Here is an 11680-nt window from a genome sequence, read left to right as displayed (position 1 = left end):
TTTCCAACCTAAATGATTCTATGACTCTCTTATTTTCATTCAGTAGTGTCCACCAGGATAGCTTCTGGTGGGTAGGGTGAGGATACCCATAGAAAGACCCTGTCTTTCCACGAGGACAGAGTGGCTGGTCTCTTGAAGATACATATTGTCCCATTAAAGGATTGTTAGAGACAAATTATTTTTGTCTCCATGAAGGTCTGTTCCCCTTAGGGTGGCTTTAAAGAAGGAAAAAGTTGTCTTACACTCAGCAGAGGCACCATGCACATTGTGATGATGCCTGGGACTGGTGAGGCTGGCCTGCTATTGGATGCACCCCAACTGCTGCTCCTAACCAGGACAGGAGTAAATGGGAGTGGGCTACTGTGTGTAAATCCCTACAGCCAAGCAAGGTTATGGAAGGGTTGTCAGAGCTGACACCAGGCTTCCTGTTGTCAGCCACATGGAGTCTGTGTTCTCAAATTTGGGTGGGTTTACTGGACTGTTCCTGGGTGCTAACTAGGGCTGGATGGGGGCTTATGCATTTGCTATCCAAGACTGGAGAGGGCCAGTCATAGCTACTGAACTCCTTATGCTGGTGCCACATCTCATATCATCCTCCTCAACTTGGTTCCAGATCCTCTCGTGTGGCTGTATCAAGTGGAGACTGCTCTGCTGCACTGTGGGAAGTTCATTGCCCCTGCCTGCAGCCAAAACAACACCCTCAAGAAGCCCATGGCAGAAAAAGAAGGGAAAACTTTCCAATTCTTATCTTTTAAAGTCAGTATGATGCTTCCCTTTGGACCTCACTTCATATTATCTTCAAAAGTTTCTCACATGTATAAGGCATTTCTTGCACTAACATGAAAAACGGGAGTCAGAGACGAGGATTTATGTGGTTCTTCCTAGATCCCCTCTTATAGTATTGGAATAGAGGCTGTATGTTTTCATTCTCCTGGATTTTACCCAGTATTTCAAGATTTAACATTAATATCAGCAGACCAGAATGCTCTCCAGCCAACTCCTCTTGCAAGTCCATGTTTTCTAATAAATTTCCTCTGTCACTAGTGGGCTCAAGAGTAGTTTGTCATCTAAGCAGACCTCTCCCTTCCAAACATTCATCGAAAAAAATTATTAAATACTTCCATCTTTTTGAATCTTTATTAACAGATTTACTTCAAAAAAAGAAAAGGGTGCATGCCCTCAGCACAGTAAGTTTTGCTCCAAAACTGAAACAATTTCCCTTTCAGGAAAATATATCTAGTTGGTTTTATTCGGCATCCCTCCCCTACAGTTTTTTGTACTTCAGAAGTCTAACTTTCATGAAATGTGATCTGTATGGTTACCAGCCACTTCTCAGCACTGACTGGTTTTCTCCTGCTAGCTCCTAAATGTTTTGGAGTTGTTTTGGAGTCATTTTCTCCTGGAAATAGGGGAGTCCATGAAGTCTGCAGGGCTGAAAATTACTTCACCCAAATGTGGACCAAAGATAATTGGAGAAAAATGGTTAAGAGCACGGGTTAAACATGCTTGAAAGATGTGAAGTGTTCTCCAGTAAAGCTCTGGTCTCTGAGTCAGACTTTTCCTCTGAACCCTCTGCTCCTGCCATCACAGCAGGGCTTCCTGGCACCTGCACAGACGTGGAAAAAACAAAAGCCAAGACAAGCGGGCCACTCAACTTTAAGGAGAGTGGAAGACAGACAGTGCAAAGATTTCTCTTCCCTGGAGGAGACGTCTCCACCATGCTCCCTGCAGACCTTTGGCTGGAAGAGTTGCTAACACCCAGTTTGACACAGAGAAGAGAAGGAGACTTGAGTAACCTGCAAGAACAGACTCACAGCATCACCACAAAAAGAGGGCCACAAGAAAGGAAGAAATTACTCCAGTGGGCTTGGAAGAAAATCCCTGGTATTTTTGTCTGATTTCCAGCCATTTGGGATAAGGGTCTACTTGACACTTTTTAGTTGTCTGTGTTGTAGATATCCGGGCCCGTTGCTCCAGAATTTCTTCATATCTCCTAATGGAGAGACATGGACATTTTCAGAGCCCAGTGATCTCACACAACAGTACAATTTGTAGATGAGAGGACAGGGTTGAATAATGGTTTCTAAAATATACTCCCAACAAAGAACATGTGCACAGAAACTGTCATATTCTCACAGCTTGTTCTGGTACGCCTGGCATGACAAACAACAGCTTTCCTCTTCCCCAAACCTCATAGCCCCAACGCTGCACTGACCTCAGCCAGTGTCTGGTGCACCAGCCCCTTGTAGAAGCAATGCTGTAAAGATTAACTGGAGGCTGAGTTTGGACCCCAGCTAACCTGAAGCCAAAGCATCAATGAGCAAAAAGGCACCAGACAGGTTTTGCAGACAGGCACCAGCACCACAGGCTGCCTCGTCTCACAGTAACTCCCCGGGCACAGGACACAGCACTGTGTGAAATGCTATCAGCAACTTATTTTAGGTGGCTGTACGTCAGAAATCCTGGCCAAAATAAACCCCTAGGCTTGCTCCAATGCATCTTTTTTTAGAAAAGAATTTATATAAATGATCTTTTGTGAAAGAAAAATATTGTGGTGAGCCTGTGCAATATGTCACCATGATTTTTTAAAGAAAAAATGGTCTTCCCACTGGAGCGTAAGAAGAAAAGCACCAGCCTGAATAACAGTCATACCTACATTTTGCTGTCCTTATCACCAATGTCAGGAATCTCCAGGTGATATCAGGGAGCCAGGCCAGAGTGCTGGCACCTACCCAAAGAAAAATTAAAATGGCGACCATGTAATGAAAGTAAGATGTTAGTTCTTTAAAAATATTTTCAGTAATAAGAGTCCTTTGAACTTTAAAAACAGTTCTTTAAATATTTGTTTACAACATTTGTACAATATTTACACCTTATTTTCCCAGTGTTTCAGTTCTCTGCTAACTTTATACTGTGAGAACGAAGATTTGGTTAAAGTCTAGGTAATGTGCCAGCACTCTGGCATGTCTGGATTCCCAAGAATCCATTGCTACGGAAATAAAAAGGAAATTAAACCACTGGAAAAATAAAAGAAGTATGTTAGGTTGCTATGGAGCCTGATTAAATTTGGAGGTAAGGTTTAACTTGCCACTTAATTCACATCACTTAGAGGTAAGGTTTAACCTGACGCTTAATTCACATCATTATGCAGTGAATATGGCAGGAGATTTGAAGGGCCCTGTGCCACTGCCCAGCAGCCACCGGGGTTCTCTCTGAAATGGCCCATGCACAGAAATCCTCTCCTGAAGATGCAGAGCGGGCACTGCCAGCTTCCAGACAGCTCTGGCCACCTGAACCTTAAAGGTCTTTTTGCAGGTTTCTCAGTCCTCCAATGTAATTTTTAAAAGTAGTGTCTCTTCAACGCGTATAAAATTTAGCCATTTAGCTCAGACTGTTTCAAACAGTTCCATGAGCCAGTACTATTACACTGCAGCCTATTTGTGATATATTAGCATGTAGTATACGTAGCAATGAACAGCCTCCTCTGAGATGGACCCCCTTATAAATGAAACGTTGTTTGTAATCTGTCAAGCATGCGTAAGCAGCCTCAAGAACAGTCATCATAAAGCAACCAGGTTTAAATTGTTTTTTCTGCCATTTTTCTCTTATTCAAGTAAAGACCAATATAATGCATTACAGCAGTACTACTATTTCTTTTCCATGAAGTCTGAGATCTGGAGGTTTTGTCAGCAGTGGACATAAACTTGAGCTGGTGTTATAATGCTGCAAGTCAGTCAAAGGATCCCTGAAATGAACTGTAACCCATTTTGCTACTTGTCTATTCTTTATTAGCAGTAAGTAAAATCAGTAATCAGACAGTAAGCACCTTCAAAGTAAAATCTGCTGTTCTGGAATTAAAAGTCCTAACAGTTAAAGGCAAGACCAATTCTGTCAAATATCACGTAGCTAGCTAACAAACTCTTATTTATGAAAGAAATTTCCTTCTTTTAGCTAAATTGTGTTTTAACTGGTACTTTAATTAAAACAAAAATTCAAGTTCTGGTCAACTGAAACTCCTGACTGTAGCTGCAATTACACCCATACAGCAACCTTTTATTTCTAACCAGACAACAAAAATCTGGCTGAGAATACTGAAGGCCAGAGTTCACACCATAACTGCTGAGGAGAGCCATGTGCATAGCACACGATAACAGAACAGCACATTTACCACCATGATTTTGTACTGCAGTTGAGTATTGCAAGAAGTTACAAATTACATGGATTGAGCATCCTAAACACAGACATAACAGAGCCTCTCTGCAAGTTCTGCTGGCACACTGGTGCAGTTTTAAATCAGACACGCCTGTGAGAAGCTGGTACACCTCTCCTTCAAAACTGCGGTTCCCCAGTTTGTCTGTGTGGTTTTTTAAACACCTCTATCCTTCTATTTGATTTCTGAAATGTCCCAGGACCATCCCACCCCATCAATACACCGGGCTTCCAAAATACCTACTTCTGGCTTTGCCAGCAAGTCCCTGTGCTACCTAAGTGTGCTGCTGCCCCTCCTCAGGGCTCATTTTTTGGTCCATGAAATGGTAGAAAATAGAAATCCTCCTCCTATCAGAGAGGTGCTGCAAGGAAGGAGGTTAACCACCAGTTTGAAGCATACACATACTTAGCTGGAATATTACTCCACATTCAAAGTTTCCTCTACTCCAAAACAGACGCTGTTTTTTACGAGCAGCATTTCTCTGGAGTAAGTCCATGAATTTGCTTGCCAGAGGCTGAGCCCCATCTGCACATGTTGCTCCCACTGATCAAACAGGGCTGCGGAAACACACTCCAGTGCAGCTGGGCAGCAGGACAGCCGTAACGCAGGAGCCCTAGTCACTCAGGTCTGCCAGGACATCAGCAAATCCCTCATAGCATTTGATGAACTCCCATAGGTGTTCCACGGAATTTGGGCAGTGGGATTGATGGCAGGCTGTCTTCCTAAAAATAACTTACTTTCTCTCAGCCTTAAGAAAAGCTGCCCAGGAGGAGAAACTGAAAGGAAGCTCATGAGGTCTAGAGAGCTACATCAGTCCTGGCAATTAGTCAGGGCTACACAGAATTTGGGGAGCCCCATATGAGCAGTAAAACAGACCAGCAGATGACTGTGATGACTAACAGATGTGATGGCAGGAGCAGAAACATGGAGCTCTTTGTTTCGGTCATGTTGCGAACTTGTGCCCCAGGGATACCTGTGACCACAGTGTTTTAGACATGGGGGTGCAGAGGAAAGGACTGAGGAGCTGCTGTTAAGCTTTCTCTGCTGTCTCCAGTCCGTATTTGGAGGGGGAAAAGAATACCCCCAAAATAGCGTGCATCCAGTACCTTTGCAGGCTTTGTGCTGACACTGGTTTTGAACCACCTGCAGGTTTCAAAGTGCCCACAACAACCTTGTATACTCTTCAGTATACAAGAACAAGACAAAACTGTGAGCACTTCTGTCATCTCCAGGCACTACGCAACACTTAATAGTGAAGAAGATGAGTTACTCTGTCCATCAACATTGTGACTATTTGCCCATAGGATTCAGACAAAATGTTTTTCTAATACCACCAAATGCAAAATACCACATCTGGAAATCAGGAGCACAGATGATGTCGATACCAGATGGGAGAGGCTGCCTTGAGAAGCAGCAGATGGACTTTGAAATCACCGTGAATAACTGACTTGGCATGAGCACTCGGCATGCCATAATGCCACAGCAAAAACAGTGGGCACAGTTTGTGGCCACAAATACCAAGAGGTTGAGAAGAAATCTTAGCGCTATTTTTTATCCATGGTATGTAGAGCACTGGGCTAGCAACTGGTGCTGTGTCATGAGACGCACAAGAACCAGAAAGTTCCAGAAGGAAAGGTTTTCAGCTTCTGAATCCAAAATATGCAACATAAAGCTTCAGGTGCTCACTGTCCACAGTTCATCCAAGAGCTGGAGGGATTAGGGAATAGCACAAGACAGTCTGGGACTTCTCAGCCTTCTTGATAACAATGCAGCAATCCACAGGTTGAAGATGAAGTTCAAAGACCAATGTGGAAATGCAAATTAATTTCTCAATCATGACCACAATCAAATATTAGAACAGGTTCTCCAAGTACATGGTGAGTTGCCACTATGAGCACCTTCAGGACAAGATTGAATAACTTTTCAGGAGGCACACTGAGATACAGCTTTCAGAGTAAGTAAGTTATTCAGATAAGCGATAGAGAGGGGGTGGAGAAGGGAATTATTGCAGGTGGACGGTCAATTCAGAAGCAAGAAGGGCATCCACAAAGGGACCAGCCTGGGGGTGTAATTTTTGTGCCACACATCTGACACGCTCAGAAGACTTGGAGCATGGGGACAGTGACTGAATCAGAAGTCTCACACTTCCACAATTCTCTTGCAGGGGAGACAATTTTCCCTTTGCTTGAGGTGCAATCAGTATAATCCCCATGTATCACAAATTTTCTGAAGCAGATTTGCTACATGAACAGGCAGAATAATGTTTACACATTTCAGCGATATAAAAGCACATGAACTGCCTGATTGTATCATTTGCATGCTGAAACACAAACCACAATAAACCACGTAACATCAGAAGGGAAATTTTCCAGCTTTGACAGTGAGGCCACCTCTACAGCACCAAACCGTCACTTGCCTGCTGGGAACGTACAGGGAGAGATTATTTCCCCCAGGCAGTTCAGGCCTCGGACATTTGTTGGGAGTCTCCTGAAGCACGCAGGCTAGCTACAGGGGTTTATCAGTGACAAGAAGATTATTGCTACAGGTTAGATTGGACTGGCCAGGTCCCTTGTGCTCTGTCTTGGCCAGACCTCTCCAAGAGTTTGCACTTCTCCGTCCTCTGAGCAGTGAGGTGGCATGGACTGTCCCCTGCTCTACTTATCAGTGATGAAGACTCAGCACAGTATTTTGCGGGATCAGCCACCCTAGGCAAGTAGTTCCTGCTGGTGAACTAAACCACCCAGCCAAGAGTCAATGCGATAACACTGGAGTAGGTAGCATAGCTTTCCTTAATGTACATGTCAACTACTGGTTTAGGATCTAGCAGCTGCTTTGCACACAGTTCTTGGCAAGACTCTCTTTCCAGTATGACTATTCAACTCTTTCCTGCTAGGAAAATTACTAAGGTTTGGCAGGTTGACTACTCCCTTCGCTGGACAGTCTTGCCTATAATATGTGGAGCTCATCTTTTACTCATTGAGATGAAACAGAACAGATTACAGAACCACTACTTCAGCAAAACACAACCGCTATGTCTAACACCCACACTCAAGTGGCATCTTACACCTTTGACATATCTCCTTTTTAAGTCACTGGATAAATACAAGCCCTATTTTATTGCTGAAAATAGCAACTTCAGGTATTTAGGGTTTTAGTGTACTAAATATGTAGTAAGCAACATCCAAAAAAGCAGGCATGCAAAGAAAATCTTTGTTTCTCTCACTGAAGCACATATTCTGTCTCTGTAAGGGCACATGGAATACCCTGATTTCTAAAATATTAAATATTCCATCATGGAAGGAAGGAGGGAAATGAGCACATCTGCCAGAACAATGGCAACATTTTAGAGTACCATTTGTCTAATGCCTCTCACTCCCTGTTACAACACTGAGCTCATCTTGCACAGCACGGATAAGGCTGAGTTCTAACAGTACAGGACACTTATACTTGTATTTTCACTAACAGTGCAACAGCAAGAGAGCAAGAACATCTTTAGTTCTTCTCAATATTTACCATTATGCAAGTTCCTTATGGAACTGAAAGAGTACATACCGCCAGTTGCTTAAGCACAGCTATTCTGCTGTTTCAGTACCTAACCCTGCAAAGCTAAGTTTGGTGTTCTAGAAACTTTAGGATGTTACCCAAAATAGCTCTGAAGCTTTTATGATTAAATAAACTGAGGAGTTGAGGTAAGGGAGTTTTAGGTGACAAGCAGATGTTTTATGTTGCCCAGCTGCATTATCAATTCTCCATTTAAGTTCAGAGGGAAATATCATCTTGAAAAGGGACAACACAAGCTTCGTGATTACTTTCATGGGATTACACCGCCTCTGCTAATCTCCACAGAATTTTCCACTGCAGGTGTTACAAGGTCCTGAAGACTGGAATTTCTCCAGCATTACTTAAACTGAGAGGCTAGAGCTTGCCTGAGCTCTGAAAGGGATTAGAAGCAAGCATGCTTTTTACAGCCCATTTATTTTTGATCCCAGAGCAGGAGGAGCAGCAAGTGAGTAGAATGCCACATGCTTTTATGTAGCTTTGACCTGCTCAACCCCCATTGACCATTGGAACATAGAAGCATGAAGCTTTTAGGACAAAGTGAAAACAAAGGCTTTCAACCTGTAAATAACTTGAAGAGCAATTCCTGACTTTGTTTCTCACCTCCTTGGCTCATGAGTCAAGGTATGCAGGGGCCCCTGCCTTGCAGTAGCATATAAAATGGAGTGCATCACAGAACAGACTGGCAGGCTCTAGCTCCAATGTGACACTAACAGGCCTAGGACTGTGCCTTGACATGTTTTAATGTCTAGTTGAAACCAGATAATGGTCAGAGAGGGCAAAAATGGCTTGCTAGAAACTGTCACTATAACGTAAGTGAAAGATGAATCATGTCTCACTTAACTGACTAATCTTCAGTAAGTTGAGGCAGATGTGTACATTCATGAGGGGGGAAAAAATAGTATACCTTGAACAATAGCTAAACCCAAGCATTATTGTGTACCCCATCACTATTCCTCTCCCTGCCAGTGTAGCTACACACACATTGGCCAATAAGCTCCACAAATACTTCATCAGCACTATTTAGATGCAAGAATTACTTGAGGCAAGCAATGTTTAGCGTAAGTTTATTTGCACAAGAATTTCAGAATCATTAAGGTCCAAAACCCAGTTTCCAAGAATGACAAGTGAACACCACAGTGCAGAGCAGTGGACAAAGTTATTGTGACCAATCTCACCTTTGGGCTCATCACAAATCCAAATATTTCAGTACCTTGTTTTGCCAGCTTAAAAAAAAAAAAAAAAGACTCACTTCTTCCAAAGAGGTATGAGACAGATTTTCCAAGAGCTGACTTCTTTTAATAGTAAAAAAATAAAAGAGATAAACATAGGAAAATAAAAGGTCTTCTAAATTTCAACAAAAAGTGCAATTTTAATCAGAAAGAGACAAGCCCAATCCAGACACTTTAGTTGAGTGGCCTTCTCTTCCAATACAAGTGAGAAAAACCAGAGTGCTCCAGCCACTCCCCGCAAAGCTTCTGCTACTATAGCCCAGCATCCCACCTTATAACTAGTTTCATTGAAATTAAAGAACATTATGAAATATGCTTCACCATATTTAACAAATGGTTGAGTAAGACTTAGATACAAAGGCTAGAAGCATTACTATCCATTTGGTTCTCCCAATGCCCAAATTAGACCAAGCTGCCAGTGACTACAGTCAACTTATTGCTTACTCCTGTGCGCAACAGTTACAGCACCCTGATTGAATGAGGTGAATGAGAGGGATAGTAAACAAGTACCATCAGTACATTGACAGCTTAAAATTGAAGCAATTTGTCCAAGTTCTCTTCTAAGAGGTCTTTTCCCAAGCACTTATATAGGGACAAGCAGAGATCACTACCAACACTAGTGATTATTCTAGTCATCAGAAACTCACAAAGCCTAGGCACAAAATATACCAAATGCTTATCCCCAGAACTCAATCCCAAAATATAGGTCTTCAGGTTTCAGTAAAAAGCTTTAGGTATTTGGACTAGACTTAAATACTACCTACTGCTTTGTAGACAAGACTATTAATGTTAAAGTGTGAGGATCTTGAAAAATGATTACTCAAAAGCAAGCTGTAGTCTTCAACCTCCAGCTTAGTGACTGACTGAACTATCTGAGGACAAACACAGCAACAATTACATCTTGAGCCAAGGGAGCATGAAGTATGCTTTACTTTACAACTTTTCAGAGTGACCATGCATCAGCATAGGGATTTTACCAAACTGACTAAAACTCAGTCTACTACTAGGTTTCCTTGGAGGCATCTTTATCAAATAATAAAAAAAAAAATCACTCTTACAACAAGGAAGTCACACCAATAAACTGTAAGTCCAGGGGAACTTGGCAATAAATACTGACAACAGATGCTTAACCTCAGGCTGGCTTAGCCCAGCAGAGTTCATAAGCTACATGAAGAAAAGAGCTATTTTGAACTGCACAGTCTTATTTTACTAGAAGCCTAGTCCTGAGGAATGATGCACTGATACAAGACTTGCAGTCCAGTGTTACTGCAGCTTTGTTGTGATGCCACTGCCCAGAGGGAATGTGTTAGGGTAACAGTTTGAAGTACAGTAGTCTTTCTCTAACCTCCACTTGACACACAAGCGAGCAACAGAGGATAGAGCAGGTTTGCAGAGGCATCATTAAGTACTGAAGGGAGACTGAATCAAGCAGGCAGCCTAGACTTGCCTAGGGTCATCAATTAACTTTTACCTAGTGCCCATTCTCATGTTACTCCTTGCTACAGGGGCCACCGTAAACCTGAACTCAAACCAGCTAGCACACACCAAATTAAGCCACTGCCACATGCAGCATCAGGCAGCTGGGACAACTTGAAACAGAAAGGGGTGGACTGCTTGCAATACAGTGGTGAAAAGCTACTGAGTAGCTTTACCTGCCAAGCCAGGATTATTTTGAAGGCAATGAGACAAACAGTGTCCCAACAATCCCTTATACAGTAGGGCCAATGGAGTAGATAGTGTGCAGCCTCAGGGTATGGTTTAACTATTCAAGTGCTTAACATCTAGCAGCCAGGCTACAAAGCATCAATATTTCTAATATGCCAGAAAAGGAACACAACAGTCCTGCAAAGCTTAAACCCAGGAAGTCAGCTGTTCAGAGAGCAGGCATTCAACATAAAGCTTCCTTAGAGGCCTCAGCAACAAGTTACATTAGCAAAAGCACAGGAAGCTTAAATTCTCCATAGAACTATCTCAGTAGGAATCCATTAAAGCCTTTTTTCTAGCACTTCCTTTTCCAGTAGATGCACCTGGCCTGATGTTCAGCAGCCAAGGCATTCAAAGACTAGTAAAACCTAAGTCTGTTTGTTTCAAGCCTGTGAGGACTCCTCCTGAGCACCTGACCACTTCTTCCACATGAGCTGATGCATAGGAACAGTTTCTAAAGAGTGGCCATGAGATCACACAAGACAGCTACATGAGTCTAAGCTATTTGATATGCAAATCAAACGTGTCCCTCAAGACAACACTTTACTTCTGCAATGGGTATAGCTTAAGTTGGCTTTAAAAACATCTTTTTAAGAGGTGATAGCAATTACAAACTCCTAAGCAAAAGACTTCCTTCCTTCTAGTGACATTCAACACTAGGCCAAGTATTGCCTTGCATGCAGGAGTTATTCATGCCTACATTTGCATTCCAGCAGTAAGCTTGCACCAAGTTTAACACACATGACAACACTGGCATCGTGTTGGTTTTTAAAAAGCCTTCCAAATAGTCAAAGTCTTGGGTGAGAGATGCCTTGTCTGTAAGCGACACCAAGCCCAAGCCACAGTTAGTGAAAAGGGCTGGGTTCACTTTCAAGTTTAGCTACTTTGGCTGACTACTCAAGAAGCCTTCAATGCAAAAAAAAAAAAAAAAAAAAAAAAAAAAAAAGAGAAGGGAACCAAAAAAAAAAACCCAACT

Source organism: Egretta garzetta, unplaced genomic scaffold (genome assembly GCF_000687185.1).
Source record: "Egretta garzetta isolate BGI_Z169 unplaced genomic scaffold, ASM68718v1 scaffold85, whole genome shotgun sequence".
Classification (NCBI taxonomy): Eukaryota; Metazoa; Chordata; class Aves; order Pelecaniformes; family Ardeidae; genus Egretta; species Egretta garzetta.
The sequence above is the reverse complement of the archived record's forward strand: the minus strand, read 5'-3'. Positions refer to the sequence as shown.